This window comes from Orcinus orca, chromosome 10 (assembly GCF_937001465.1).
Source record: "Orcinus orca chromosome 10, mOrcOrc1.1, whole genome shotgun sequence".
NCBI classification, from domain to species: domain Eukaryota; kingdom Metazoa; phylum Chordata; class Mammalia; order Artiodactyla; family Delphinidae; genus Orcinus; species Orcinus orca.
In genome coordinates this window covers 94,754,042-94,781,257 of record NC_064568.1, presented here as the reverse complement: position 1 = coordinate 94,781,257, position 27,216 = coordinate 94,754,042, and the positions used below count along the sequence as shown (strand labels likewise).

General features: G+C 46.8%; 2 long non-coding RNA genes across 9 annotated transcripts in view; one reads left to right on the top strand and one right to left on the bottom strand.

Annotated features, from left to right (window-relative positions):
* The window catches only part of LOC105748168 (uncharacterized), a 629,731-nt gene that overhangs the window by 309,471 nt on the left and 293,044 nt on the right, over positions 1-27,216 (bottom strand). The gene's annotated exons all lie outside the window — the stretch shown is intronic.
* Positions 5,625-16,904, top strand: LOC125965681 (uncharacterized). The gene is made up of 3 exons (XR_007479907.1): positions 5,625-5,974; positions 11,741-12,974; positions 15,329-16,904. It is a non-coding gene; the product is annotated as an uncharacterized LOC125965681 (long non-coding RNA).

The following is a 27,216-nucleotide window of genomic DNA, read 5'->3' as shown; positions in this document are numbered from 1 at the left end:
CCACTTACCACTAATGTGAAGAAATTCTCTTGCCTCTTCCTGGTCTGAAAATGTTGTTACTCCTCCTGGATTGAGGAGCTAGGCTTCCTCACAGAAGTGAAATGTGGCAATCCCCTCAGCAGACCACCTTGCAGAGACAGTCTATACACAGATGACAACGAGCCAACAACCAACATTCCCAGGCTCTTTTGTTACAAATTGAGGTCCACAGCAGCTGGTAACCATTTAGAATGTTCCATAAAGTTCTCAGGATAGTATTCTAGGAAGGCAGCCCCTCAACGTCCATCAGTCCAAAACCCAATCAGAGTAGAGAGCAAGGGGAAAGTTGAGATACCACAGACTCAGCAGCTTCTAAATTTTCTTAGTTTTTTTTCTTTTTTTTCCAGGTCTAGCAATAGCAATTGGGAGAAAAGAAAGAAAAAATATAGCTCACTGTTCAAAAGTACACCCAAGCCCATGAACAATAGGGATGCAGACACTGCCAATTCTGCTGCCCCTCGCAGAGCAGTGGAGAAAGCACCTGTATTCGTTTTCCTATGATGCCAGCACCCTCTATAGGATCCTCCCTGAGGCCTGAGGACAGAGTCACCTGGGCCTGGGGCACCTCTCAGTCTTACTCCTGAGAGTCTAGAACTTCAATTCATTCATTCACTCAACCAACATTTATCAAGCATTTACTATGTGTAAGGCAAGTGCTCTGAAGCCCAGGATATGCAATCACTAAAGCAGGAAAACTCTGTGCCCTCCTGGATCCTATATTCTAGTCAGGAGGAGATAGGCAATTGACAAACAAATACATAAGCTATCAGCTGGTGATAGGTGCTATGGGGAAAACAAGGCAGATTAAGAAGGATAGGGATCCCCCAGGGGTAGGGGAACGTGGCCTACGCCGGGTAGTCAGGGGAGGTCTCACTGAAGAAGTGACATTTCACAGAGACCCTGGGTGGGTGAGGGCGGGAGGGGGTGTGTGGCAATGAAGGAGAAGCCGTGCAAAATCGCAGGGAGAGTTTTTCAGGCAAAGGGATCCTGAGGCTGGAGAAGAGTTGGTGCGTTTGCAGAAGAGCACGGGCCAGAGGGGCTAGAGGAGAATGAGCAAGGAGGCCAGTGAAAGGAACAGATACAAATCAGCGGGGCGGCAGCCAGCCCACCTATGACCTCAGCAGCCGCGTTCAGGACTTGGGCCTCGACTCAGCATATCAGTCAGGGCCCAGTTGGGAGACAGAAGCCATACCAGTTATTTTAGCAAATATTAATTAGAAAAAAAGTCAATAACCAGGTAACTGAAAGGGTGAAAGACAGCAACTGCGGAAGCCGTCTCCACTCCTAGGGCTGGGCGAACAAAGGGTGATTAAAACTTGGAAGCTCAGAAGAGGGTCCCATGGGGCTGGAGTCCAGACCCCTGCAGACGGGGAAAATGGCAACTGGCCCTGATGTCCCTGAGCAAGCACAGTGAGATTGAGACAGTGGAGTGTGAGACAAGTGGCAAAGCGGATTTAACCACTGCTACAGGAAGGAGCGGCCTCTGCCAGTGTGAAGCGGCAGGGCTGGGGTACCACTCGCAGGAGATGGGAGCTGACGGGAAACCCACAGAAAACAAAACAGGAGGGAGCAAGTCCCTTCTCCCTTCTCCAGGGTGCGGTCTCCCTCGAGCACCTCCTACTGGCCGAGCCCCACAGGCAGCCAGCTGGCCAAGGAGAAAGGTGGGTTCCAGAGGCCCCCCTCAGCAACATAAAAGCAAGTGTGGAAGGCTGGGCTTGAAGCTGAGGGGCAATAACTTCATAACTGACACCCCTGAATGGGGCAGGAAGGTAGCAAAGGATTTTGAGCAAAGGGGTGGCAGAAGCTGACTCATTCTGACGGTGGTGTTGAGGACAGACAGTGCGAGGGCAATGACAGTGGCGGTGGGAAGAGGCGGTTGGATTCTGGAAAGCGTTAGTCCCGTTGGATTTGCCAATGACGTGCGTGTTGGCTGTGAGAGAAGGAGGGTAGTCAAGGGTGACGCCCACATTTTGCCTGAGTCACTGAATGGAGACACACCTACGGAGAGAGGGGAGACTAAGCAGGAGGACGCTTAGGAAAAGGGAGGGCGATCCGGAGCTCTGCCTGCGGCAGGTGCCTGTTAGAAATCCAAGTGACGGCATTGGGAGGCAACTGGATAACCAGGCCTGGAGTTCAGGGGAGGCTCTAGGTTAGAGGTGTAAAAGTGAGAGCCACCCACCGTACAGATGGATTTTAAAACCGTGTGGCTGGATGAGATCACCAGCAATGTGTCAGCACGGCTCGGAAGGCTCAGTGGCTAGAAGCAGGATCTGGAATCAGGATGACATGGATCTGACTGCACCTCTACCACCGTGCATACCCCTGGGCAGCTCTCCATTCTAAGCCTTGATTCCCTCATCTGTAACATGGGGGTGATAATCACACTGACTGCATTGGGCCTGTGTGAGGATCCAACACAGCAAAGTGAGGGAAGCCCCTGTACCAGCGCCTGACATGCATTCTAAGCTGGAGGATGAGGCAGCAGTCGACTTTATCCTCCTCAGTGAGAAAACTAAGGACAAAGGTCCGGAGGGGACTGGAGTGCCTCCTCATGTACGTGGGCATGAAGGCGGAGGAACAGCTCCTCTTACTTGTGAATAACTGGCCGGGGACAGCCATCAGATATGCACAAAAAGGAAAGACAGCTTCACAAAAGTATTCTTAAAAAAAAAAAATAGCAATCCTTTAAAATGCCCAAACTGAGTTTGCAGGGCAAGAGCAACACAGACACAGAATCCTTGCTGCAGGATGAACTATTGGGACATCAGTGTGTGCCCGTGGTGAGCCAGGTGAGCTGCAGATGAGTCAGGCTGAGCTCTGCGTCACGACACTCGGCCCCCACACAACAGTCACCACTCACTCCAGATCTGCCTGGGAACGGAGCCCCGGTCTCCCATTAATTGCTCACCTCTCATTAGGCATTCACACACGAGGCAGGCGTTTCTTTCCAAGCGCTCAACTGCAGGGTTATGTAAGGTTCTACTGTATTCCTGGCCCCAAGACTGAGACCAGCTGCTTACACAGGGCACTCCTTTCCTAGGGAGTAGGTCAATTCAGGAAACCAAAGAGCAGATCACAAAGCTTAGAAAATCCAGCAGTGGAGTGACAGAGGCTGTCTGTCCTCAGGGGCTGCTTTCCTCAAGCGCAGTGAGCACCCTGCCTGCTGGACCCCCAATGTGAAATCACAGCTGCCCCCCCTCTACCCCCAACCCCCGGTGTGGTGGACCTTTTAACAAATCTCTCCACCGTCACCTCGTTTGATATCAAAGCTCTTTACATTGTTCTGCTTACAGCAGCCTTTCCCACCCAAGTTCCCAACACTTTCACAATGTAAGAAACTCAACTGTCCGGGGATTATATTCCAAACAGCTGTTCCTGGATGCTAGGACAGATCCATCTGGAACAGTGATTCTCAACCCAAGCTGCAACTGGAGTCTCCAGGGGAGACATTAAAGTGCTGATGCCTAGGCTCCACCCAGACCAATGGTTATGGGATGCACTGTGTCCCCCCAAAATTCGTATGTTGAAGTCCTAGCCCCAGTACCTCAGAATGTGACCCTATTTGAGATAGGGTCTTTAAAAGGTGACTAAGGTAAAACGAGGTCATTAGGATGGGCCCTAATCCAGTATGACTGGTATCCTTATAAGGAGAGGAGATTAGGGCACAGACGTGGACAGAGGGAAGACCACGTGAAGACACAGGGAGAAGATGGCTGTTTGCAAGCCCAGGAGAGAGGCCTCAGGAGAAACTAAGGCTGCCAACACCTTGATCTCAGACTTCTAGCCTCCAGAACTGTGAGTCAATAAACCTCTGTTGTTTAAACCACCCAGTCTGAGGAACTTTGCTATGGCAGCCCCAGGAAACTAATATACCAACTGAGTCAGAATCTCGGGGAATGGGTCCCAGGCATCAGTATGTATTAAAGTTCTTCAAGTGTTTTGACCGTGCAGCTGCATTTTAGAATTTGCTGTTCTAGACTATAAAGTCCCTCCAGTCTGCTAAAACTAATGCTGATCGGTTCACTAAGGATGCATCATAAGTGATACTTGGTATAATTTCCTTCCCTCCCTCCCTCCCTCCCTCCCTCCCTCCCTCCCTTCCTTGACAACAGCGAACAGGACAGATCACAGCCCTCACCTCAGCCTCAAGCTCAGCATAAACGAGGTGCCATCTGACACCCTTCCATTAAGATCAGAACCACTGGGTGGCTTCTAAGAAAAACTAACCAAGCCGAGGACCCAGAAGAGGGCTCTCGCCTGAGGAAAGACTCCAAGTGAGGGAGAGGCTGCTTCAGAGGCGAACAGGGAAAAATGAGGCAGCACCTTCCCTCTTCGGAGAATGCGCAAGTGCAGGCGGAGACAGAGCTGCAGCAACTGGAGACAGACCTGTGCGAACGGCCAGGCCTCACTTTTCTGCCCCTGGCTGGTTCAGAATAAGCCACCAGCGGTGACCTGGTCACTGCACCTCTTTAAATAAATAAGGATACCAAGAGGGACTGGAGAGGGCGCAGACCTCCTCTCCTGCCCTGTGCCTCTGTGTGCCTGCCTGTAACACAGACCCGGGAAACCTGGACCTCTGAGCACCGCGCATGGGAAGGTGAACCGTCAAGAGTTTTAATCATTCTCCTTCTCAACACAGAACCTTAACCTGCGTTTGTTTCCCCAGCACTTGTGTGCCATCCCCTCCCCCCTTTTTTATTCATTCCTGAAAGCTTCTATTATCAGTCACTGCATGGGGTAAATTTTCAAATCAGCAGTCAGAGTTTTTAAGCCGCAGGACTTCTGTTACAGTCAAAGGGAGGCAGGTGACCAACGTGGAAGCTGTCTCAAAAATCCACTCACGGTTTATTTCCTTAGTGTTCATTCATTCATTTCCATGGCCTTATCAAGGCTGAGTTTTGATAAAGGCTTCTCCAAGGAAGGGTCTATCTTTCACAGACGGTTCAGGGCAAGAGGGGTGCGGAGACACTGAGGCACGAGAGAGAAAGGGAGGAGAGTGCGTCTGCACGCAATTTTTCTTGTGTTGGGTTTGGGTGTCTGGGTCTCGCGCCATTAACTCTAGCTTCCCTTTCCCGAATCACCTAAGCGTCCTTCAAGGATGCCTTCCACCCACTGGCAGGTCCATCCCTGTACAGGAGGTCCTGACCCACATGCCAGCAGCTCCGGGGCCCCCTTGGCTCTGCCCGTCTGCCACATGGGGGCGCAGTCTTGGCCTCTCCACTCTGGTCTCCTAGTTTTCCCTCTGATCCAGCCATTTGGAACTCGGTGCCTGACCTCATTTTTACACCCAGACCCTGCCTTTTACATGACATCTAGAGGTTAAGGAAACCTCCCTATAACCTCTAGGCCACCCAATTCTAGGCCACTGAATGTCCAAAACCTTCCCTGCAATTTCAGCCAATTTGGGGGACAGCCCCTCTGCTTCTGGTCCCCATACCTGCACATCCTGTTTCTGGGCTGCATCCTGGTGACCCCCTGTCTTCAATCCCACTGCTACAAAACAATCACTAAGCACCGAAGACAGGGGCGCAGAGGGAAGACCTACATCAGCACAAATGAAGACTCCATGCTATGTTCTCAGATTCCTCCTGGCAGCCCCACAGTCTGGGGCAGGTGGCAGGACTGCGGGGTGACCCTCTTTCCTCTGCCCCTCTCTGGCCCAGCAGCCAGCTTGCTCCAGGATTTCCCCCAGAAACTTGAATCTTCTTCCCTCCATTATGTAGAGCAGCTCAGGAAAAACTTGCAGACATGAGCGCAAGTGGGCGCAGGCTTTCTTCGAGGCACGGCTCGCCTGGGGAAACGCCTGATTCAGAGGCCGCCTCCACCGAACAGGGTCCTGCCTCCACCTCCACCTGACGGGAGAAGCAGCAGCCGCGTCAAACGAGAGCCGCCCGGGGGCCGGGGAGCTGCGCCGAGAGGGAGACGACGCTGTGCGGTGAGCAATGGGCCCATCGGGCCTCGCAGGAAGCTGGGTTGTGGGCTCAGCCACAGCCGCGGCGGCGGCAGCTGAAGCAGCTTGGGGGAGCGGCAAGGCAGCCAATGAGGCTGGAGGAAGCGAAAGTCGTGAGGTGTGGAACAGGACACAGGAAAGGCTGTGGTAGGGAGCGGAGGCCAAAGCAGGGAAGGGGCGAGATGGCCCCAGGAGACCGGGCGAGGTGCTTTGGAATGAAAGAGGCACCTTTTCCCTGCCGCTGCCTCCGCGTCCTCTGCTTGCTTCCTTCCCCGTGTGTGCAGGACTTCTCTGCTCCTTATAACCTAAAACCGTGGGTCCAGGGCCTCTGCTCTGCACAAGCTCTGCTCGCCTGTATCAGAGCGCTCACTCCCCAGCTGCCCATCCCCACCCCACCCTGCGGCGCAGGGTCTGCTTCCTACTCAGACATACAACCCCATGTTCACAGCCTCGAGGACACAGCCGCCTCTCAGAGTCTGCTTTCCTTCCATCTAGCCCACTACACTACGCCTATGATGTGAGCCTAATTTCCTACCATTCCTCACAGGTCATGAGGCAAAAATAAACACTGTATAAAAATATATGCCCAAATACTGGACTTATATACGCTACCAAATGTAAAATAGCTAGTAGGAAACAGCTACATAGCACAGGGAGATCAGCTCGGTGCTCTGTGTCCACCTAGAGGAGTGGGATAGGGAGGGTGGGAGGGAGACGCAAGAGGGAGGAGATATGGGGATATATGCATATGTATAACTGATTCACTTTGTTATAAAGCAGAAACTAACACACCATTGTAAAGCAATTATACTCCAAAAAAGAGGTTAAAAAAAAATATATATATATATATGCCCAAATACAAGACCTTCAACTTTCCTCCTCCAGGTTGACAAACAGCAAGGGGCAGTTTAAACTAGAATATCAACTGGTTCCCACGGAAAGAAAGCTGAAAAAGATCTTGTTGTAAAAACAAAAGCTGTGATTCCTTCCCCCATGGACTTGGGCAGCCATCCCGTCACTGCAGCCACAAACTGGAGAGCTGGGGGACTATTTGGGTCTCCTGTGTTCAGAAGAAATGTAGAATGGGCAAGCTTGCAAGTCCTCATGTCCAGTACAAAAGCGAGGAGCTTTCTAGTTCTACCATAGCCATTCTCCACAAAAAAAATCTACGGAGGAGTTGATTCTGCAAAACTCAGAGAGGGAGAAAACGGATCAACGAAATCTATGCAGCAGGGACCAAGAATCCCTACAACCTGGGTGACCCTTTCCACTGAATGGGGCCGACGCCAAATAAGTGTCAGCCTTTTGCCTTCTGTCAGAAATGCATCAAGAGAACAGATTTCAGCTATTTTTTCTGAAGGAGACCTTTCTTTTCTGTCTTCTTGCTAAAAATTTTTGACTCTGTTGATAGCCAATATGTGAATATAGCTTATGTAGGTTCACGTCACATGGCATTTATTACATAATAATAATCTCAATTGCGTCTCAGCTTCAGAAACTCAGATTATTATGGTGGGACGAAAAGTACACAGACCCGTTCTGTACCACCACCCTCTTTCCCTACTCCCCATTAACTAGAGAGGTCCTGGAGGCCACTCTCCAATGGAAATCAACCACATCCTCCCAAAGTGAGCTGTGGAGGTGCGACCTCTCATGGCGGACCTCTATATTTCTTCTGACCCAGCTCACAACCGAGACTATGTTCACACCAGTACAGCCCCACAGGCATGCCCACAGGCCAGGTGTACACCCATCCCTTCCTCTCCCACTCAAGGAAGTAAGTTAGAACGCAAGAATCTAGGAGCAGCATTTCTAAGGGGGCTCACTCTGGAATGCGTTGTAATTCACCAACAAAATAAATTATTCAAAACTTTGATATTTCAACAATTATGAGTTAACAAATTCCTTCCCACGTCCAGTGTAGACACCGTGGGTTGAGACACTGATTTCCAGACCCCTAAGCAGCCTACCACTATAATTGCTGGTGTCTGACTACTGAGCGAAAAGAATAAATGCTACTGTTCACTGGCTCACGGAAGATCCCAGCACTTTAGAGGGAATCAGGTCACCTCTCCCTTCCTGAGAACACATTCACAAGACAGACAAAGTCTCCAGTGACAACAGCAAGTGTATGATTCCCCAATAAAGGCTCTATCACCCTCGAAACAAAGGAAATAGGATAAAACATGACAGCCTTATCATCACTATGGATGGTGTTTATTTATTTTTTGTGGTCTTGTATACTTTCTAATCCCCTTAAAATGAACATCCAGGGCTTCCCTGGTGGCGCAGTGGTTGAGAGTCCGCCTGCTGATGCAGGGGACACGGGTTCGTGCCCCGGTCCGGGAAGATCCCACATGCCGCGGGGCAACGGGAGAGGCCACAACAGTGAGAGGCCCGCGTACCGCAAAAAAAAAAAAAAAAAAAAAAAAAAAAAGAACATCCATTACTTTTTTAAAATGTTATGTTAAAAAATGAAATATTTTCAACAGCAGGAGTGGAAGATCATGTGATTTGAGGAGATTCTACAGGGCAATGAGAAGAAGGGGAATTCTAAAAATATCTCCAAAGCAGGGGTGGGGTGGAGAAGGGAAGATCAATCACTTTTTACTAAAAGATTCCTTGACTGCCTCCCAGTGTGACAGATATTATAACAACACTCCTATGCTCTCAACAAACCAAAGACACCTCCTTCTGAGTGTCTATAATATGAGACATGACCTGGAGGATCTAGTATTTCAATACATGTTTACAAGTCGTCTATCAGCTGAGCTCCTATGAGTGAAAGGCACAAGCTTCTAGAAAAAGCATGTCCCAGAACTGGAAATGAAAGCCGATCAAAGGTACCTATGCCACTAACCAACGCCAAAACCTATTTAGTCACTGAGAAAACAAAGGCTCGGGTTATTTCCTCCCAACTGTCTGGGCAGCAGTTAAGTGGCAATCAGGGGATTAAGATGCTGACAATTCAGAGGACCACTGAACGGCTTTTCCATACAACTCACCATTTCTCGTGCTAGAAGATGTGAGCTTTGAGGTTGGGTGGTGGCCAGGATAAAGGGAGGAGGGTAGCAGGAAAGGGGAGGGACACATACATGGAGCCAGGTGGTCACTACAGGAAGAACAAGAGAAAGAAAAAGAAAATGGAAGCAGCTAGAGATAAAAATGAAGGCAAGAAGTCTAGCGTTCCTCCTTTTACCAACGGAGGGAAGATGATCTAGGTCTGTTCTCCAAACTCATCAGGAGCCGGAACAGTCACGAAAGTCAAAGGACAGGGGAGGCCCCAGGGTGACAGAGACTTTGCAGTGAGAGAAAACACACAGGGAAACCAAGTTTGCAGACATTCAGGCAACAAAGCTGGGGGAAACCTCCACAATCTCGCAGTCTCAGTCCTGTCAAATGACAAATGCCTCTTTTATGTAAGGATCAAACAGTGTTGGAGGCAGTAACATAAGCAAAACTTCAGTGACATTGATTTTGCATGTTCGTACAGTTGCTTCTATCGACTGCCGGAGAGTTTCTTCACCTGAAAACGGTGATTGTGCAGCTCACTTCGCAGCCACATACAGGCCAAGAGGAACAAATTCACCCAGAGACCTTCTGACAGCGGCACGCTGACACTTCAATTACCTGATAACTGCAGCAATGTTTTCCTGGCTGAGCAGGAAAACTTCAAAAGAGCTTAACCTTTTTTCCTCTCCAGCTTCCTGCAACCTTCCACCTCCTTCTGCCTTCACGGCTGAGTCTCCACAGGAAGGCTGTTACCGACACACAAATAGAATACAAGAAGGGGTCCAGGCCTAAATTCAAATCCTATCTCCACTGTTTACCAGTGGCCTGACCCTGGGCATGTTGCCTAGATGCTAATGAATTTCAGTTTCCTCATCTGTAAAACAGAAGTTGCGGTGAGAAATCACATAAGAACTCTTTGGAACACATAGGTGCTGTGATGATTCACTGTAATGCCAATAATAGCGAGTGAATAAGGATTTGGCTTACTCTAAAATCTAAAAGGAAATGCATTTCTTCTCACTTAAAATGCTCACTACCTCTTGAGCAGGTTATAAGTAGCCAATCTATCTTTGGCTTTATGTAAAAATAGTCTGCTCCAATTATACTGAAAACTTCTCAAGGGAAAATTACTGTTTAATCTGCTAACATCATCCTTCCAATATAAGCAAAACAAACAAACAAAAACCAAACAAATAAATTTTCTATGTTCAAGAAATAATTATAGATGATTAACATGATGATAATGTTAAAGATAAAGAAAAATATGGTAGAGTCAACACCCCAAACTTACTTATAACAGGTTTGGGGTTTTGTTCAGTCTAAAGATGGCAGCAGAGAATATTACAAATACCCCTGGGCTCCACTCTGCTTTACACAGATTTCTCTCTACTAAAGCAGCTGGAGTGCTTTTACTGCATTGGTTTGTTTGCCCCTCGCTGGAATGGGAGCTCCCGCGGGTAAGATCTACATCTTAGCCATCTTTGTATACCTGATGCTTGGCACAGAGTGGGCCAGGATGGATGGGCAGACGGTCAGTCCACCCGCACTGGCAGGCAGAATAAGATACAATCTTTTTTTTTTTTTTAATTGGGGTATCGTTGCTTTACAATGTTGTGTTAGTTTCTGCTGTACAACGAAGTGAACCAGCTATATATATATCCTATATCCCCTCCTTCTTGTGCCTCCCTCCCACCTCCCCCCATCCCACCCATCTAGGTCACCACTTGAGCACCGAGCTGAGCTCCCTGAGCTATACATCAGGTTCCCACTAGCTATCTGTTTTACACATGGTATTGTATATACATCAATCCCCAATTCATTCCATCCCAATCTCCCAGTTCATGTCACCCCCCCTTCCCTCTCTGTATGACAGATTCTAGGCCCATCCACATCTCTACAAATGACCTAATTTCATTCCTTTTTATGGCTAAGTAATATTTCATTGTACATATGTACATCTTCTTTATCCATTCATCTACCAATGGACATTTAGGTCGCTTCCATGTCCTGGCTATTGTAACTAGTGCCGCAATGAACATTGGGGTTCATGTGTCTTTTTGAATTATGTTTTTTTCAGGGTATATGCCCAGTAGTGGGATTGCTGGGTCATATGGTAGTTCTATGTTTAGTTTTTTAAGGAACTTCCACACTGTTCTCCATAGGGGCTGTATCAATTTACATTCCCACCAACAGTGCAAGAGGGTTCCCTTTTCTCTACACCCTCTCCAGCATTTATTGTTTGTAGATTTTTTGATGATGGCCATTCTGACCGGTGTGAGGTGATACCTCATTGTACTTTTGATCTGCATTTCTCTAATAATTAGTGATGCTGAGCATCTTTTCATGTGCCTCTTGGCCATCGGTATGTCTTCTTTGGAGAGATGTCTATTAAAATGAAAGCTATTTTATAAGTCTATATTATACTTGTACCAGTTAAGATTAAGCTCAGATGCAACTATCAAAACCCTAACAAAAATGGCTTAATCAAAAAAAAAAAAAAAAAAATGGCTTAATCAGGGCTTCCCTGGTGGCGCAGTGGTTGAGAGTCCGCCTGCCGATGCAGGGGACACGTGTTCGTGTCCCGGTCTGGGAAGATCCCACATGCCGCAGAGCAGCTGGGCTCGTGAGCCATGGCCGCTGAGCCTGTGCGTCCGGAGCCTGTGCTCCACAACGGGAGCACGCGTACAGAAAATAAAAAAAGTCTTAACCAAAACAAATGTGTATTTCTCTCCTACACAGAAGTCTAGAGGTGGTCTGTCTACAACTCCACAGTGCCAGGGACTCATATGCCTTGAATTTGTTTCTCTGCTCTGTGTGGCTTTCATTCCCAAGTTTACATCTTGGTCCAAGATGGCTCTGAAGCTCCAGATGTTATCATCGCAATCCAGGTAACAAGAAGGTGGAAGACAGGTATGCATGGGTATTTGGGAAGCAAAATGGATGAACTGTGTCAAAGAATGCACTTTTCCTCTCAATATCCATTTCTCCCCTTTTCAATAACAGAATCTCAATTTTCATTCTAGTTAATTGCCATCCACAATAAATACTATATTCCCCGGCCTACCCTGCAGCTAAGTGTGGCCATAGAATCAAGCTTTACACAATAAGATATAAGCAGAAGTACTGTATGGAATTTCTGGCAAGTTCCTCCTCTTTAAAGGGAACACAGATATGATGGCTGGAGCTCTAGCAGCCATCTTAGATCATAAAAGACAAAAGCTACATTCTAAGAATGACAGACTAATGAACTAGAAGAAACCTGAATATCTGAAAACCTCATGCAGGAACTGCACCAGCCATGGACTGCCAACTCTGAACATCTTTTATGTAAGAGAGCAATAAATTTTATCTTTTCCATGCCCTGTTATATTTCTGTCTCCCATGAAGCTGAATCTAGTACAGTACTGAAGAAATGTTTTTCTACCAGTTTCCAGCATCATTTTCTCCACCAACAGTGGCCATCACGGAATGTTCTTTCTCTATCTTAACCTTTCTCACAGGGAGTAGGAAATAAAGGACACATAGCTCATAACTTTTATTTTTGCAAACTGTGATGATTTTATAACAAAAGGAAATAAAACATGAACTATCAACAATTCCCTGTACAACTACTGTGAGATAAAATTAAAAGAATACACCTCCAAAATCGCAGAAGCACTTCCCATTGCTACATAACATCTATGACCATGTTTGCAGTGTGTACTTGGTAAGGAAGAGAATATATCTCTAGGTAAATGGTTCTTTGTGTGTGTGTGTGTGTGTGTGTGTGTGTGTGTGTGTGTGGTACGTGGGCCTCTCACTGCTGTGGCCTCTCCCGTTGCGGAGCACAGGCTCCGGACGCGCAGGCTCAGCGGCCATGGCTCACGGGCCCAGCCGCTCCGTGGCATGTGGGATCTTCCCGGACCGGGGCACGAACCCATGTCCCCTGCAACGGCAGGCGGACTCTCAACCACTGCGCCACCAGGGAAGCCCGGTAAATGGTTCTTAATTAACTAATATACTTTTAAAAATAAAGTCAGCAGGAAAAAATCGTTATTATTCTATATCAAAGAGGCAGGTCAAGACATCTTTGCTACCTGACGTAAAACTCAGTTGAGCAAGATTACTCCACTTTAATTCTCATAAATCCCTGCAGTAGAAGTTCAAGGCACGTACACTATCAAAACAACGTTATAAATGAGCTGGTGCACACACACCGTGAACACTAAAAATATTGTCCAGACTGACAGTTGTCTTCCCTGAGATTCTATTGGAGTTATGCCTATTGTAATAACCTCAATTCTTATTTTATTTTATTTATATTTAAATGAGTTCAGTTCATCCACAAGTATAGGATGAAGAAATTTCTAAATTGACACCGTGGAGAGATTAGTAAGTTTTATGAAGACGGTGCATTGGTAGCTTCTTTGAATCTTTCTGCAAGGTGATGATATCTGGCCGCCAATGATCACTACAGATCCTGCGGTGGAGGAGAACGACTGGTGTACCTAGAGTTTACTTCAGAGACCTGGATTCTTGTCCTAATTCCATTTCCAACACGTAGTGTAAATCTGGACAAATGTCTTAATCTCTTCAGCCTCTTTTCTGCCAAATGAGAATAATACCAACTTTAAATAATTTTGATGATATTCAACAAACGTGAAAGCAGTTTATAATGGTAAAGAGTTGCATCAATATATTATCTGTATGTCTGTATTGGTTAGTAATGTTTGGACTCTAAGTAGAAACTAATCTGTGTCGCCTCAAGCATGTGTGTGTGTATATGCAGATATGTGGGTGTTTAACGTATATAAAACGTTCTGGGAGAAAAGGAAACAAATGGTTAAATAACAGCTCCCCTTTGGAGTAGGGCATTTATTTTTTTCCTGTGGATACTTTAGGTGGTAGCCATACACTACTTTTAAAATTAAGAAAAAATATGTACCGTGACTGAGGTTTTTTTTCCATGATGAAATGGGAGGGGGCCCAAGCTAAGGGATTTGGAAGAAGCAAATCTTTTACTTCTGTTCTTTTAGTGATAATAATGAGTCCCCGCATCTACAGTCCTGAAGGCCCCTACCCACGTGATCCACATAACTCCCACTTTAAATGCATGTTAATGCTAGGCTGGCCCCCGCAAGACAGCAACAAGATTTAGAAAACAGAAATACTTCAAATTGCTTGAAGAAGCCCCTGAATATTCAACACACGGGTTCTTCTGGCATTAGGGGCCAGCAGCACCCATGTTCCCAAGGACAGCCTTTTTATTCAGGTAGCACCACTATCGGCACAGTCTTTACTGGAAAGCAGTGTGTGCCCTCCACGATTCTGCCAGTGTCTGCTACTTCGCTCCCTCTCCTTCACCCTCTGTTCTATAAATACTCCAACACTTTCAACTAAAGCCCCGTAGAAAATTTGGAGGTGGTACGCTGAACAGGTGTTACGCCTCTGAATAATACCTAGTAATCAAGAACCCCCTTGCCCTCTATTCTCCCACAAATTAAGGCAAACGCATTTACCTTTGTGCAAAATAAATTACTCCCGCTTTCTTCACTGGGGTCTCCAGTGTCCACCATGAACGTCCACGGCTCCAGCTTCTCCTGCCTCATCTGCTCTAAAGCCCCCAGGACAGGCGCCTATAGAGTCCAGAGTACCATCCTAACAACAGCCGCCACCTCAACCCATACGTCCACCTCCCTCTAATGCCATCCAGGGGGCTGCTCAGGGGGAAACGGTCCGGGCGAAAATGATGCCAGAATGGTGCCGCTACAAAAAGCAGTATGACAGGTCCTCAAAAAACAGAACTACCAGATGACGCAGCAATTCTACTTTTGAGTAGATACCCAAAATGACTCAAAACAGGGTCTTGAAATGATATTTGTATACCCATGTTCATAGCAGCATTATTCACTATAGTCGAAAGGTACAAGAGCTCAAGAGTCCATTGACAGATGAGCGGAGAATCAAACTGTGATCTATACATACAATGGATATTATTTAGCCTAAAAAAGGCAGGACATTTTGACACCTGCTACATGGCTGAACCTTAAGGACATAATGCTGAGTGAAATAAGCCAGTCAGAAGATGACAAATACTGTACGATTCCACTTGCATGAGGTACCTAGAGCAGTCAATTCACAGAGACAGAAAGTAGACCAGTGGTTGCCAGGGGCTGGGGGAAGGGGGAATGGGGGTTATTGTTTAACGAATATAGAGCTTCAATTTTCAAGATGAAAAGAGTTCTGGAGACTGATTGCTAGACTATCTGAATGTATTTAACACTACTGAGCTGTACACTTAAAAATGGTTAAGATGGTAAATTTTATATTATGTATATTTTATCACAGTGTTTTTCAAAAAGGAGGCCAGAAACTTCTATGTCCTCCTCCAGAGCCATGAGCACCACACATGCAGCCCACCTGGGCTCCCGAAAGCCCAACCTCAGAAGGCCAACCCAGGTCACACTCAAATCCTGCCATGAGCAAATTCCTTCCAGCAAATGGGAGCCTTTCCGTCACTGAACTTCTATGACCAGATAATGAAGAACTAAATCTCAGTCCCAAACTCTGTTGTAGAAGAATAGTTTTAGACATAACGAGGTCCCCGTATGTGTAGAACTTTAAGAAGCTGCAATAATGTTCTGTTTCTTGATCTGGGTGGTGGTTACATGAGTGTGTTCAGTTTGTGATAATTCGTCAAGCTGTACACTTAGAATTGTGCATTTTTCTTTGTGTAACTTAGACTTTTATTTCTTTTAAGTTATTAAAAACCTTTTTCCATCCTACTTTGTCACTGCTTGCTTTATTCATATGATCCTTGGTCTCTCACAAGATAATAGAGAAGGCCTCACGAGAGCCTCGCAGAGTGCCAGGCTTCTATTAAGAGCTTCATATTTGCCTATTGACTTCACCAAAATCTGGAGATCCAGGAGATATCAGAGGGAAGAGGCAGTGCACAAGGCAGTAGGATGGTTTTCCAAACTCCTTCAGTATCAGGGAAACAAAAGCTTCCTGACCCCAAAGTCACAAGTTAATAAAACAGCCAGGGCAATCCATACAGGCTCAGAGACAGAGGAAAGTCAGCTGTGCTGATGAGAAGCCACACCCTGGGAAAGTAACAATTTTGATTATGAAAAAGATACACACAGACACAGAGAGACACACACACACCCCACCAAAAGCACAATATCAGTAGAGCCCAACTCCAGCCTTCCCACAAGAAAAATTAACATGATGGGGTGAAAGTTAGTGCCTGTATTGACAAGTGGCTTAAACCAGAAGTGACAAGCTGAACACTGTGAGTCCATGACGGCTGATTCTCAAGGAAAGTCAAAGTGTGAGCGAGAGTCCCTTGGTCTTGAAAATGCTGATGACTCCCATTTACTCCAAGAAACACAAGGGTTGGTCCCAAAGCAGAAAGGCTGGAAGCAAAGGACCTTCAAAGCGGTAAGATGGGAGCCCGCAGAACCACTGGTAGGAGGGTGTCAGTCTGAGCCTCCAGCTGGAGACCTTTGGACTCTGAGACGCTAAGCCTCATGCACTGCGAGGTGGGTGGTGAGGTCTTTTCCATTTCGGCTGTTTCTCCGGGTGCCGGAGGGCAGAGTCCCATCTGGCAGGGCTGGGCTGTCGTACCAAACAAGAAGTCACCCCCCCCAGGAGTCTCGCCCACGCTCTGCCCTTGTCCCTCTGTGCCTGGGTGGAGAGGGAGGCAGGCGATGGAAGGAAGCAGGGGGAGGATTTGATGCCAGGGAGGTGACTAAGGTCTGATGCAAACACTATGCGTGCGTGGGACTCGTGAGACAGACACGGAGCAAACGGGTGTTCTGGTCACGGGGCAGGGGAGCCCGACGGCCCCCAAAGCTCATTAGGTAAAATGTGCATTCAATGTCTAGGTCAGTCTAAGGTGGAAGGGGAACCAAGATGCCCTCAGTTCTCGTGTTTCTCTCTTTCTGGTTTCGTCCTATTTGACAAATCAAATGGAATCCCAAAGGAGAAGCACGGGAGGAGGGGTGAGGCCTCCTTCTTCCAGCAGATTTATGGCATGCTAGACGCAGCTTGCGTCTGTCAGGCCAAAATGGTGAGGGTGGGCTAACAGAGTAGAATTACAGCTTCCTACAATGGGGAAAGTTAAACAGACAAGCTCTCCTAGCCCGAGGAGAACGAAGCAGAGGTCAGTGCTGCTGCCTTTGAACACGAACGGCCCCTTCCCGTCCGCTCCCTTTCACATGTGGCCTGGCAACAGTAGCAGACAGATGCGACACAAAGACAGACACACCTGATTAACCATGAATACGACAGCTGTCGTTTCCCCACCGCCGCCGCTGCCCACACCCGGGCTCTTTTCCGCTGAGTTTTTTCCCTTCCTTTCAGCAAGTGTGAGGAAATTAAACCTACCATTAAGACCCACGTTAGTGGGAGGGTGCCAGCGGTAGGGCCTTTGTTTCTCCGCTCATAGACTTGTGATAGGTGCCTTCTGATTTGTCCTTTCATCTGAGCAAGAGTGGGAGCCTCCGCCAGCTCCAGACCCAGGACCCACAGGAAGGCCAGCGGCGGATGGGATGGGACGGGGCTGACTCAGACAAGGAGGGAGAAAGTGGACTGAAAGCGGCGTGTTTTGTGCACCTGAAAGTGCGTCTCTCCACACTCCTCACCCTCCTCCTCCGTTTCATTCTCTTGCCTCCAGCGGCCAGATTTCCCTGCTGCTAAAAACACCCACCCTTGGGGCTTCCCTGGTGGCGCAGTGGTTGGGAGTCCGCCTGCCGATGCAGGGGACACGGGTTCGTACCCTGGTCCGGGAGGATTCCACATGCCGCGGAGCAGCTGGGCCCGTGAGCCATGGCCGCTGAGCCTGCGCGTCCAGAGCCTGTGCTCCGCAGCGGGAGAGGCCACAGCAGTGAGAGGCCGGTGTACCACAAAAAACAAACAAACAAACAAACAAAAAACATCCACCCTTAAAACAAACTGGCAGTCAGGAATGTACCCATAGGAAGTGGCTCAACGCAGCACTGTCTTTCCATGAGAACTTACTTATTTTGCCCTATTTTGAGCTGGACTTAACAAGGAAGAACCAGGTTAGGTGTTTGGGTCTGTTTTTTTGGCTTTTTCCCCCTTCTCTTAGGTAGCCAAATCCTTGAATTTCCAGTTAACTTCCAAGACCTTGAGAATCAGGTACAGGAGCAAATCTAAGTGTTGACAGGTGAATGATTTCTAATGACGTAAAGTATAATGTGATTATGGGAGCTTCCAGAAACCTTTGCAATGGTAATTGCAGCCTTGAGTGTGAACCCTGAGTTTTCTTCAGGATTTTTGGGCGGTTTTTTGGTCAATCTTGAGTTAATCATTTGAATTCTGTAAGCCTGCATTTCTAGACCTTGAAATGGCTCTCTCAATTGTCAGAAAGTTCCTTAAGTATTTGCAAAGAGAGACTAATAAAAATGATCAGAAATCACTCAGCAAACATACGGCCTAATAACATAATAATGGGGTGATAACTGGACGATTTAACTCATCCTCACAAAAATTCAACAAATATCCCCAGTTTCCTCGTGAGTGGAAACATGGTGGAATAATCGAAGCCTATCATCGAAGGTTCCCTGTTTCTAATGAAGCCCCGAGCCCAGTGTTTACTTCTGACTTCTCCTAAGAACTCATGGAGATAGTTCCATCAAGATAATCAGGAAAAGGGCTAACTGAATCGCCTAGAAATTTTTGTTTCAGGTAACACAGTAAAAGTCCCAGGAGCCATGTTTGTGTAGGACATTGGGATTTGTTCTAGAACACAAAAGTAGCCTACAGTGGTTGGTAACTTCAGGTTCATCTTTCATCCAATTGATGAAGAGCCATACCCACTATTAAATCAACTGAGGGTGTCTCACCTCAGAGCAATCCGAAAAGACCCTGTTCGCTCTGCCATCAAGACCATCTCCACAGCTCTTCTTCTATTATCCAAATATCTCTTTTTCTTGCTTCACAGCCCACAGTTTAAGCAGAGTAAGCCTGTCTGTTTTCAATTCTTAACTTTTCACACACACGGCAAATGAGAGGAACTTCTGAACACTGCGATCATCTGGCTGATGAGCAAGCTGTTTTTCATTTCTGGCAACAAATACTCTTGGCTTATCTTGACGGGAAGAAAATGGATGAAAATACACTCTGGTTGGATATCATTGATAGCATTTGTCATCTTTGCAGCTAAAAAAAATTAGCTTAGAAAATGTTTCCCTCGGTATTGCAGAAGATGGCAAAAGAACTGACACCACCACTGAGATGCCAGTTGAACTGAATTCATAAATGAGGTAGCCTACTGTGATCTTTTTCATAACAAACACAATATCTCATCATGAAGCGGGAGGAGGACCGCACCAGCAGTGAGGACCTTTGGGGCCTGGACTGGCAGCCCCGTGGGTAGACACAGTACCTTTAAAGGTTCACTTAACATGTCTGAAACCTGTCCTCCTTTGTATTAGTTTGCTAGGGCTGCCGTAACAAAGTACTAAAAATGGGCAACTTAAACAACAGAAATGGGGCTTCCCTGGTGGCGCAGTGGTTGAGAGTCCGCCTGCCGATGCAGGGGACACGGGTTCGTGCCCCGGTCCGGGAAGATCCTACATGCCACGGAGCAGCTGGGCCTGTGAGCCATGGCCGCTGAGCCTGCGCGTCCGGAGCCTCACAGCGCTGGAGGCTAGAAGTCCAAGATCAAGGTGTTGGCAGGGTTGATTTCTCCTGAGGCCTCTCTCCTGGGCTTGTAGACGGCCATCATCTCCCTGTGCCTTCACATATGGTCTTCTCTCTCTATGTGTCTGATCCTAATCTCATCCTCTTATAAGGATACCAGTCATATTGGATTAGGGCCCATCTTAATGACTTCACTTTAATCTGATCACCTCTTTAAAAACCCAATCTCCAAATACATTCTGAGGTACTGGGGGTTAGGACTTCAAAACATGAACATGGGAGGAACACAATTCAGCCCCTAATACCCTCTGAGGGACTCATTTAACTGAAGAAGCTCAGCTCTATCTCAGCTCTGACAGATTCTGAGCCTATGGCCTGGATCCACAAATGAAGTGAGTGGGGTAGTCACATGGCATCCATCTTGCCATGATTCACTCACAACAAAACATGGAGGAAGTAAAACGAATGGGCACTTCACTTGAAAGCAGGGAAGTCCATATCATGGATTCTAGGGGCTGTGAGAATCAAGATGCCACCTCTCAGAGGAATCAGAAAGACCAATAAACGAGATTACTTCCACTCTAAGGTGAAAGTGTTTTATGACTGCACTTTCTCACCCTCATTGACCATGCCCATTCACCAAAGCCCAGAACAAAAGGGTTTTTCCCTTATAACATTTAGAAACAGCAAAGAGCAGGGGAATGAATCATCAAACAAGCAGAACACTCTTCCTATGACTCTTTTACCTAAGTGAAAACATTACTTCCTGAAAGAGTGAAAAGAGAGAAAAGTGGCAGGAGATGACTAACAGAGGTGACTGGGCTGATACAAAGAGCTTCAGGACAGCATGAACTTTATGAACAGGCAGGGTTAAATGATGAAACGAAGGTGGGCGAGCACACTCCCTCAGGGAAATGAGGCTTGGGGGGAATTGTGAATAAGAGGCTCCCCAAAGAAGATGTATGTGTAATTTATAGTTCCACCAACGTGCAGCAGTGGGTTGGGTAGGATGGTCCTAAATACCCTGTGACACATATTTACAAAGAAACTGGGTGGCTTTATTTAGATGACAACTTCTTATTCATCATCCCCTCTTGCAGCACTGCTCAGTCATGAGCCACGTGCTGGCAGTGGCCGGGAAGTGATGAGAAGGCCAGCAGCTCATGACTACGGAGTTTCTTGGAAAAGATGTAGCTCTGCGTCATGGCCTGTGTTATGAGTTTATTTGCATCTCCCAAAAAGATATCTTGAACTCCTAACTCCCAATACCTCTGAATGGGACCTTATCTGGAAAGAGGGTCACTGCAGATGTCATTAGTTACGATGAGGTCATACTACAGTAGAGTGGGCCCTTAATCCAAAATGGCTGACACCCTTATGAGAAGAGGCTAAACTTGGGCACAGAAACAGATATACGGGAAGAATGTCATGTGATGATAGAAACAGAGGTTGGAAGGAGGCATCTACAAGCCAAGGAATTCCAATGATTGCCAGCAAATACCCAAAGCTAGGAGAGGCAAGGAAGGATTCTCTCCTACAGGTCTCAGAAGGAGCAGGGCCCTGCTGACACCTTGATTTCAGACCTCTTGCCTCTGCAAGAGTTTCTGTTATTTAAGGCATCCATTTTGTGGTACTCTGTTACATGGCAGCCATAAGATACTAAAACAGCCCATCACACACTGTGGTGAACCCCACAAGATTCACTCCACATGTTCTTCTGCTCCATGGCTTCTAAAAAAATACTCTACCGGGCTTCCCTGGTGGCGCAGTGGTTGAGAGTCTGCCTGCCGATGCACGGGACGTGGGTTTGTGCCCCGGGCCGGGAAGATCCCACATGCCGCGGAGCGGCTGGGCCCGTGAGCCATGGCCGCTGAGCCTGCGCGTCCGGAGCCTGTGCTCCACAACGGGAGAGGCCACAGCAGTGAGAGGCCCGCGGACCGAAAGAAAAAACAAAAAAAACAAAAAAACTCTACCAAAGGCCTCCACTTTCAGGAACTTGGCTTTTTTCCAGTTTTTAAAAAACTTTATTGGTCCTCCACCTTCTTACGCCAACATGTTGCACAAACACTCAGTAGATCAGAGCTGGAGACAGATTATCTACCTGTTGTAAGTGATAACTTCTGTAATCTCAGCTTATCACTGATCATCATGACCTTGGGCAAGTCTGTAGGACTTTGTCTCTTCATTACAAAATGAAGGACTTGAACTATAGTAATTTCTAGTCTGAAACACTGAAGACCATGACCCTTCTTTTTCTTCATTAGTGTTTTACACTCCAAGATGATAAATGAGAAAGGGAGCAAAAATGTCATTAGTTTCCTTCTCTCTTGTGCTTAAGGTCTTGATACAAAACTTAAATGGAAAATATTTGTTGAATAAACTGTTTAGTAAGTCGCAAGAGGGAAGAGAAAGGATACCAGTTCAAAGGAGATGTTTCAAACTGTAGTAAGTAATCAGCCAACATTTACTGATGCCTACTGAGAGACTGAATATATTGATACAAATTAACAATGGCCTCATCATATATAATAGAGTTCTGACCTACAATCTGCAATAACCAGCCCAAGAAAACAACACATTTTCTACGGTAACCAGTCCAGGAAGTCAGCCTACTGTGTCAGGGTTATAGAAAGTCAGCAACAATCCAGGAAGCCAAATAATAACCCCTGTAACAACTGGGCCAAAATGACCAGAACTTAGCAACTGACAGCTTTCGTAATTTTTGTCCCTTCCAACATAGGACCAACTAGAGAAAATCAAATACACACCCCTAACTGATCCCATGGGATGCCCTGCTTCCAGTTACCTGCCTCCAGCTTCCCCAGGCCCACGGTCTCCAATCAAGACACACCCGAAGCCTTCCGTTTTTTCCCTTATAAATCTTTCCCACTCTTCTTCATTTATTTCCACACTAAAAAATGCAAATAAATCCTATGCTGGACTCTTGCCAGATAGGGAAAAATACAAGGAGGTGTAAGACATGGTCCTTATACTTAACAAACTTTAAAACACTGGGATTTGAGATAAAATGCACGGAGAACAAGAACAACTACCACAACAACTAAGCAAGCAATAAAATCATTCAGGAATAATCATTCTCAAGTGCAAGTTCCAGGCAATGAGTGTAGAAGTCTGAAGGAGAGAGATTACTTTTGGCTGGGGAAATCAGATGTGAACTGGATTTCAGTACACAGAAAGGAATTATTCTAGTAAGTGAGTCCCCTTGCTCACATGATTACTTAAACTTGAAAGTTTGTGGTAACAGGAAAGAGCCCTGGCAGGAAACGTGCTTGTTCCACGACTACTTTGTCACTAAAGGAGGGTGATTTTTGGGGAAGCCCCCTCCTTTCTCTTCATAAGCGCCAACTGAGTCAGGGCCTTCCCTGAGTCACTCGGACTGTAGACAGGATGAGCTCAGCCAGTGGCCTCTGTGTTTCCATTCCAAATCTCTGCCCCAAATTCAGGGCTGCCCACCAAGTGTAGATGTTTATCCCCACCAGGCAATTGCTGAGGGCCAAGCAGAGGAGCCCTCTCTGATGAGACTTTAGGGAACCCAATAAATAGGACCCCGCTTTCCTGCCCAAGTTCTGGGTCAATTAAGAGGCATAAGTATAAGACAGATCGAGGTAAAAACATCACCTTTTTTTTTCAAATTGACAAAGTCTTGGTTAGAGAGTGTGACTTCAGGTCTGCAAACTTGTTAATACTGTACCACTGAACTGAAGCCCCCTGGCCAGCACCAGGCAGTGCTGGAACGCAGGTAACTTTGCCACATGAGGAGCTGCCCCTTAAAACTTAAGGCTTGAAGGAGCAGAAAATGTTCACTTTCTCCAGGCAATTCCCATACGGAGAGAAAGGAGACAGTGAGACACGCATCTTCAACTGATTCTCCCAGACTAACCATTTTCCTCTCCCTCCAATGAGGTGAAGGAGATGACGGAGAGAGCGAGCCCAGGGGATTTACTCAATGGAAGCATGTTCCCCTGGAAACAAGAGGAGTGGGGAATAAACATTCCTATGTAACACCTACAACAGACAGGGCTAAGTCTCTGCAGGGTTGAAGTCTCTAACACACACACACACACACACACACACACACACACACACACATACACACACACGAGTACATGCTCACATGTGAGCACACATGGCTACCAATGCTGCGGTCATGTTTTCTAGTTCTAGAATTTGTGACAACTTTTTTTTTTTTCTTCCTTTTACGGTACGCGGGCCTCTCACTGTCGTGGCCTCTCCCGTTGTGGAGCACAGGCTCCAGACGCGCAGGCTCAGCGGCCATGGCTCACGGGCCCAGCTGCTCCGCAGCATGTGGGATCCTCCCAGACCGGGGCACGAACCCGCGTCCCCTGCGTCGGCAGGTGGACTCTCAACCACTGCGCCACCAGGGAAGCCCCTGTGACAAGTTTTAACTCTAAGGGGAACAAATGTATTCATGGAGAAAATCTCCCAAGTGACGGACTGCCCTCAGCATGACCAGTGTTAAGTGCCGACCCCTAAGTCAGGTGTCCCGAATCCCCGTCCTAGTCCTGGCATTAAGTGGCTCTATAATTATTCAAGGTCACTTACCCTCCAGGTGCTCTGTCCCTGATTAGGCACTGGTAATCATGGCACTTGTCTTGCCATGTGCGTAGGATGGGAGACAAAATGAGAAATGGTCGCTAAATAACTCAGCTCCATTTCCCGGAGGCACTGAGGCTGTCCCATATTAAGAGAAAACAGTAATGCTTTTCTTGAAATATGGAATAAACGTGGAGCAGCCTTCCGTCAGCACTTCGAACATTTTCAGCACTAGCGAATTCATCCAAGAGTGGACCTCACAAAAGAGAAACAGAAGACAGGGGTGGTGGAGGCCCCTGAACCTGTAAGATTAAGAGCTGGGTGTTTCCCACACAATTTGGATACATACCCAGGGATTCAGTAACATATCTGTGATTAATTACACAGATAACTCTGAAAAGCTGAGACAGGTTCTCTTTTACCCTCAGGGAAATTTTATCTGAATCATTCCTTAGGAACAAGGGACTAAAACACCCCTATTCCAAAAGTTATCCATCGGAGAATGGTATGATTTTGAAAGGGCACCCAACTTTTTCCCCTGCAGTTTCCTGAAGGAGAATCACTACTGTGATTAGCCCTTGGTCATGACTTCTTTGCAAATTCTTTGCAAATTCCTTGACAACAAATTGACCTTAGACCTAGTTTGAGAAATGGTGGGGAGAAAGGAAAGGAGAAATAAAGGAGAAACGAGGGTTGAAGAAGGAGAGAAGAAAGAAGGGTTAGTCTTGCAAATACAAGACAGGAAGAAAAATAAAGTGCAGAATTCTTCCAATTCCTGATTGGAATTTCCCGACTTGCCCCTGAAAGGGGCTATAGAGACCTCAAAGGCAGAGCTCTGTTTATTGGTAGATACACAGAAACGCTCAGTAGGAAATGTAACTTCAATTGGAAAGGTGTAGAAGGACCTGCGTTATTTCATCTTGTCATACTATTTCTCCACCTGTTATTCTCTCTACTCTCCACCTCCCTTTCACATGCTTTCATTCATCACAAACTAGGAGCCAGGCGCTGTGACAGGTGCTACAGACACAGAGGACAAAGGCTACTCCCTGTTACCTTCTGGGAGATTTGGGCCAGGTAGGGGAGACATGAGAACCGTGTTCTGTTCCAATACAGTGAGAGAAGTGCTGAAGTAGACACAAACAGAGGGCATTCAAGAGCCCAGAGGATAGGGCTCTAACTTAGCGAGTGAGGTAAGGGACCACAGGAGGGGTCCTCCGTTGGGTTCCCCAAAACACAGGCCCAGAGACAGATTCGTGTGTGCAAGGTTTCCGGGAGACTGCTCACTTGCGAGGGAGGGAGGAAGACAGGGCCAGGCAGAGGAAGAAGTTTCGCTGCGATGCTGCTGCCAAAGAGGCCTTGGCTGACCCCCCAGGGAGCTCTAAAGCTGGGATTGCCTTTCAGAGCTGCCACTGACTGAGGCAAAGGGGCCAGGCCTTGGAGCGGGGCTTCGACCCCTCATTAGATGTGGGCCGTCCCAGGGGAGAGGTGTGACCTTAGGCAAGGCTGCTCCCTTGGGCCAAGGACAAATACAGGAGAGGGATTTATCGGTGAGGCAGCAGCAGGCAACACCCGGATGCTGAGATAATGAGCATCTCAGGCCTGAAGGGGAGATGGGCCAGCATCCACTCCAGGAGGCTTTCCACAAGAGACCGGAGCTACGTGTGGGAGCATGCCAGCGCTGGCAAGAAGAGAAAGTGGCCTAGGAAGAAAGAACGGCGATGCGCAAAGGCAAGGGACCTTCAGAAAGCACTGCACATGTGGAAAACGACCATCAATTCAGCAGAGCCCTGAGGAAGGCTGGGAGGCAGGGCCTGAGGAGAGGAGTCGGGAGAGGTGAGCCAGGAGGGTGGGCAGCCAGATCATACGGAGCCCCACTGTCCACGCGGAAGAGTCTGGATTTTGCCTTGGAAACAGGGAGAAGCCAGTGAAGGGTTTTCAATACTGTTTACAAAGTTGTTTTCGGATTTATACTCATAAAGTTTGGAAAATGAGTTACGTACAAATGATAAAATACACCCATAATCCCACCACCCAGAGAAAACCATAATTAACATTTTGATGGTTTTCCTTCTGGTATTTTACTATTTATAGATATATGTATCTAGGCAAAAAGAAAAAGGTTTTCAAAACGTCAGATTATACCATAGGTACAGTTTTGTATTTGCTCTTGTGATTTATATCATAAGCACCTTCACATCATTAAATGTTTTCCAAACATGTGATTTAAATAATGGCATAGAAGTCTATTAATTGGATTTAACTAACGCTTTCCTTATTGTTAGTCTGGTTTTTTTCCAGATCTTTATCTACAACTCTTATTATATCCCTAAGATAAATTTCCCAAAAAAAGGAAATAACTGGGTTAAAAGATATGAACATTTTAAGATTAAGGACACCAATAGAAGGTTTAAAAGATAAAGCTGGATGCATAGAAATTTATTGTTTATTTCCTTTATGTTCTGTTGACTCACTTATTTGTCTTCAATGAAGGACAAGGAGAGAGGTCCAAGCAACTAATGGGTGTTCCAGTTAATGGAAGGTTCATCATGATGATTATGAGGTTGTAACACGAACCCTCCGGGATCCCATTCATGCTCTGACACTACTGGGGTTGCAGAGATCTGGTGGGCTAGAGCCTGTGCCACATCTAACACTTAATCTGTCCTGACCCTCAACCAATTGGAGTATTCAGATTCCATGTTTTCCTTCCTGTTGGAAAAAATCCACATGTCCAAAGCCCAACGTTAGATGACCTTTTCCCACTGAAATTCTCTGACTGTATCTCTGCAAATGTTCCTTACAAGTGAGCTACACTATTAGCAGCACTTTCAACACGATGCTCTTTCTCCTAAGGCAGACAGAAGGAAGAACCTTTAAGCCTTCTATTGACATAACAGAAATTTTCCAAATGCCCTCAAATTTATCTTTATTTGTGCTGCTGCCTATAAATTACTTTCTCATGGGATATGGTTTGAATTACAGAA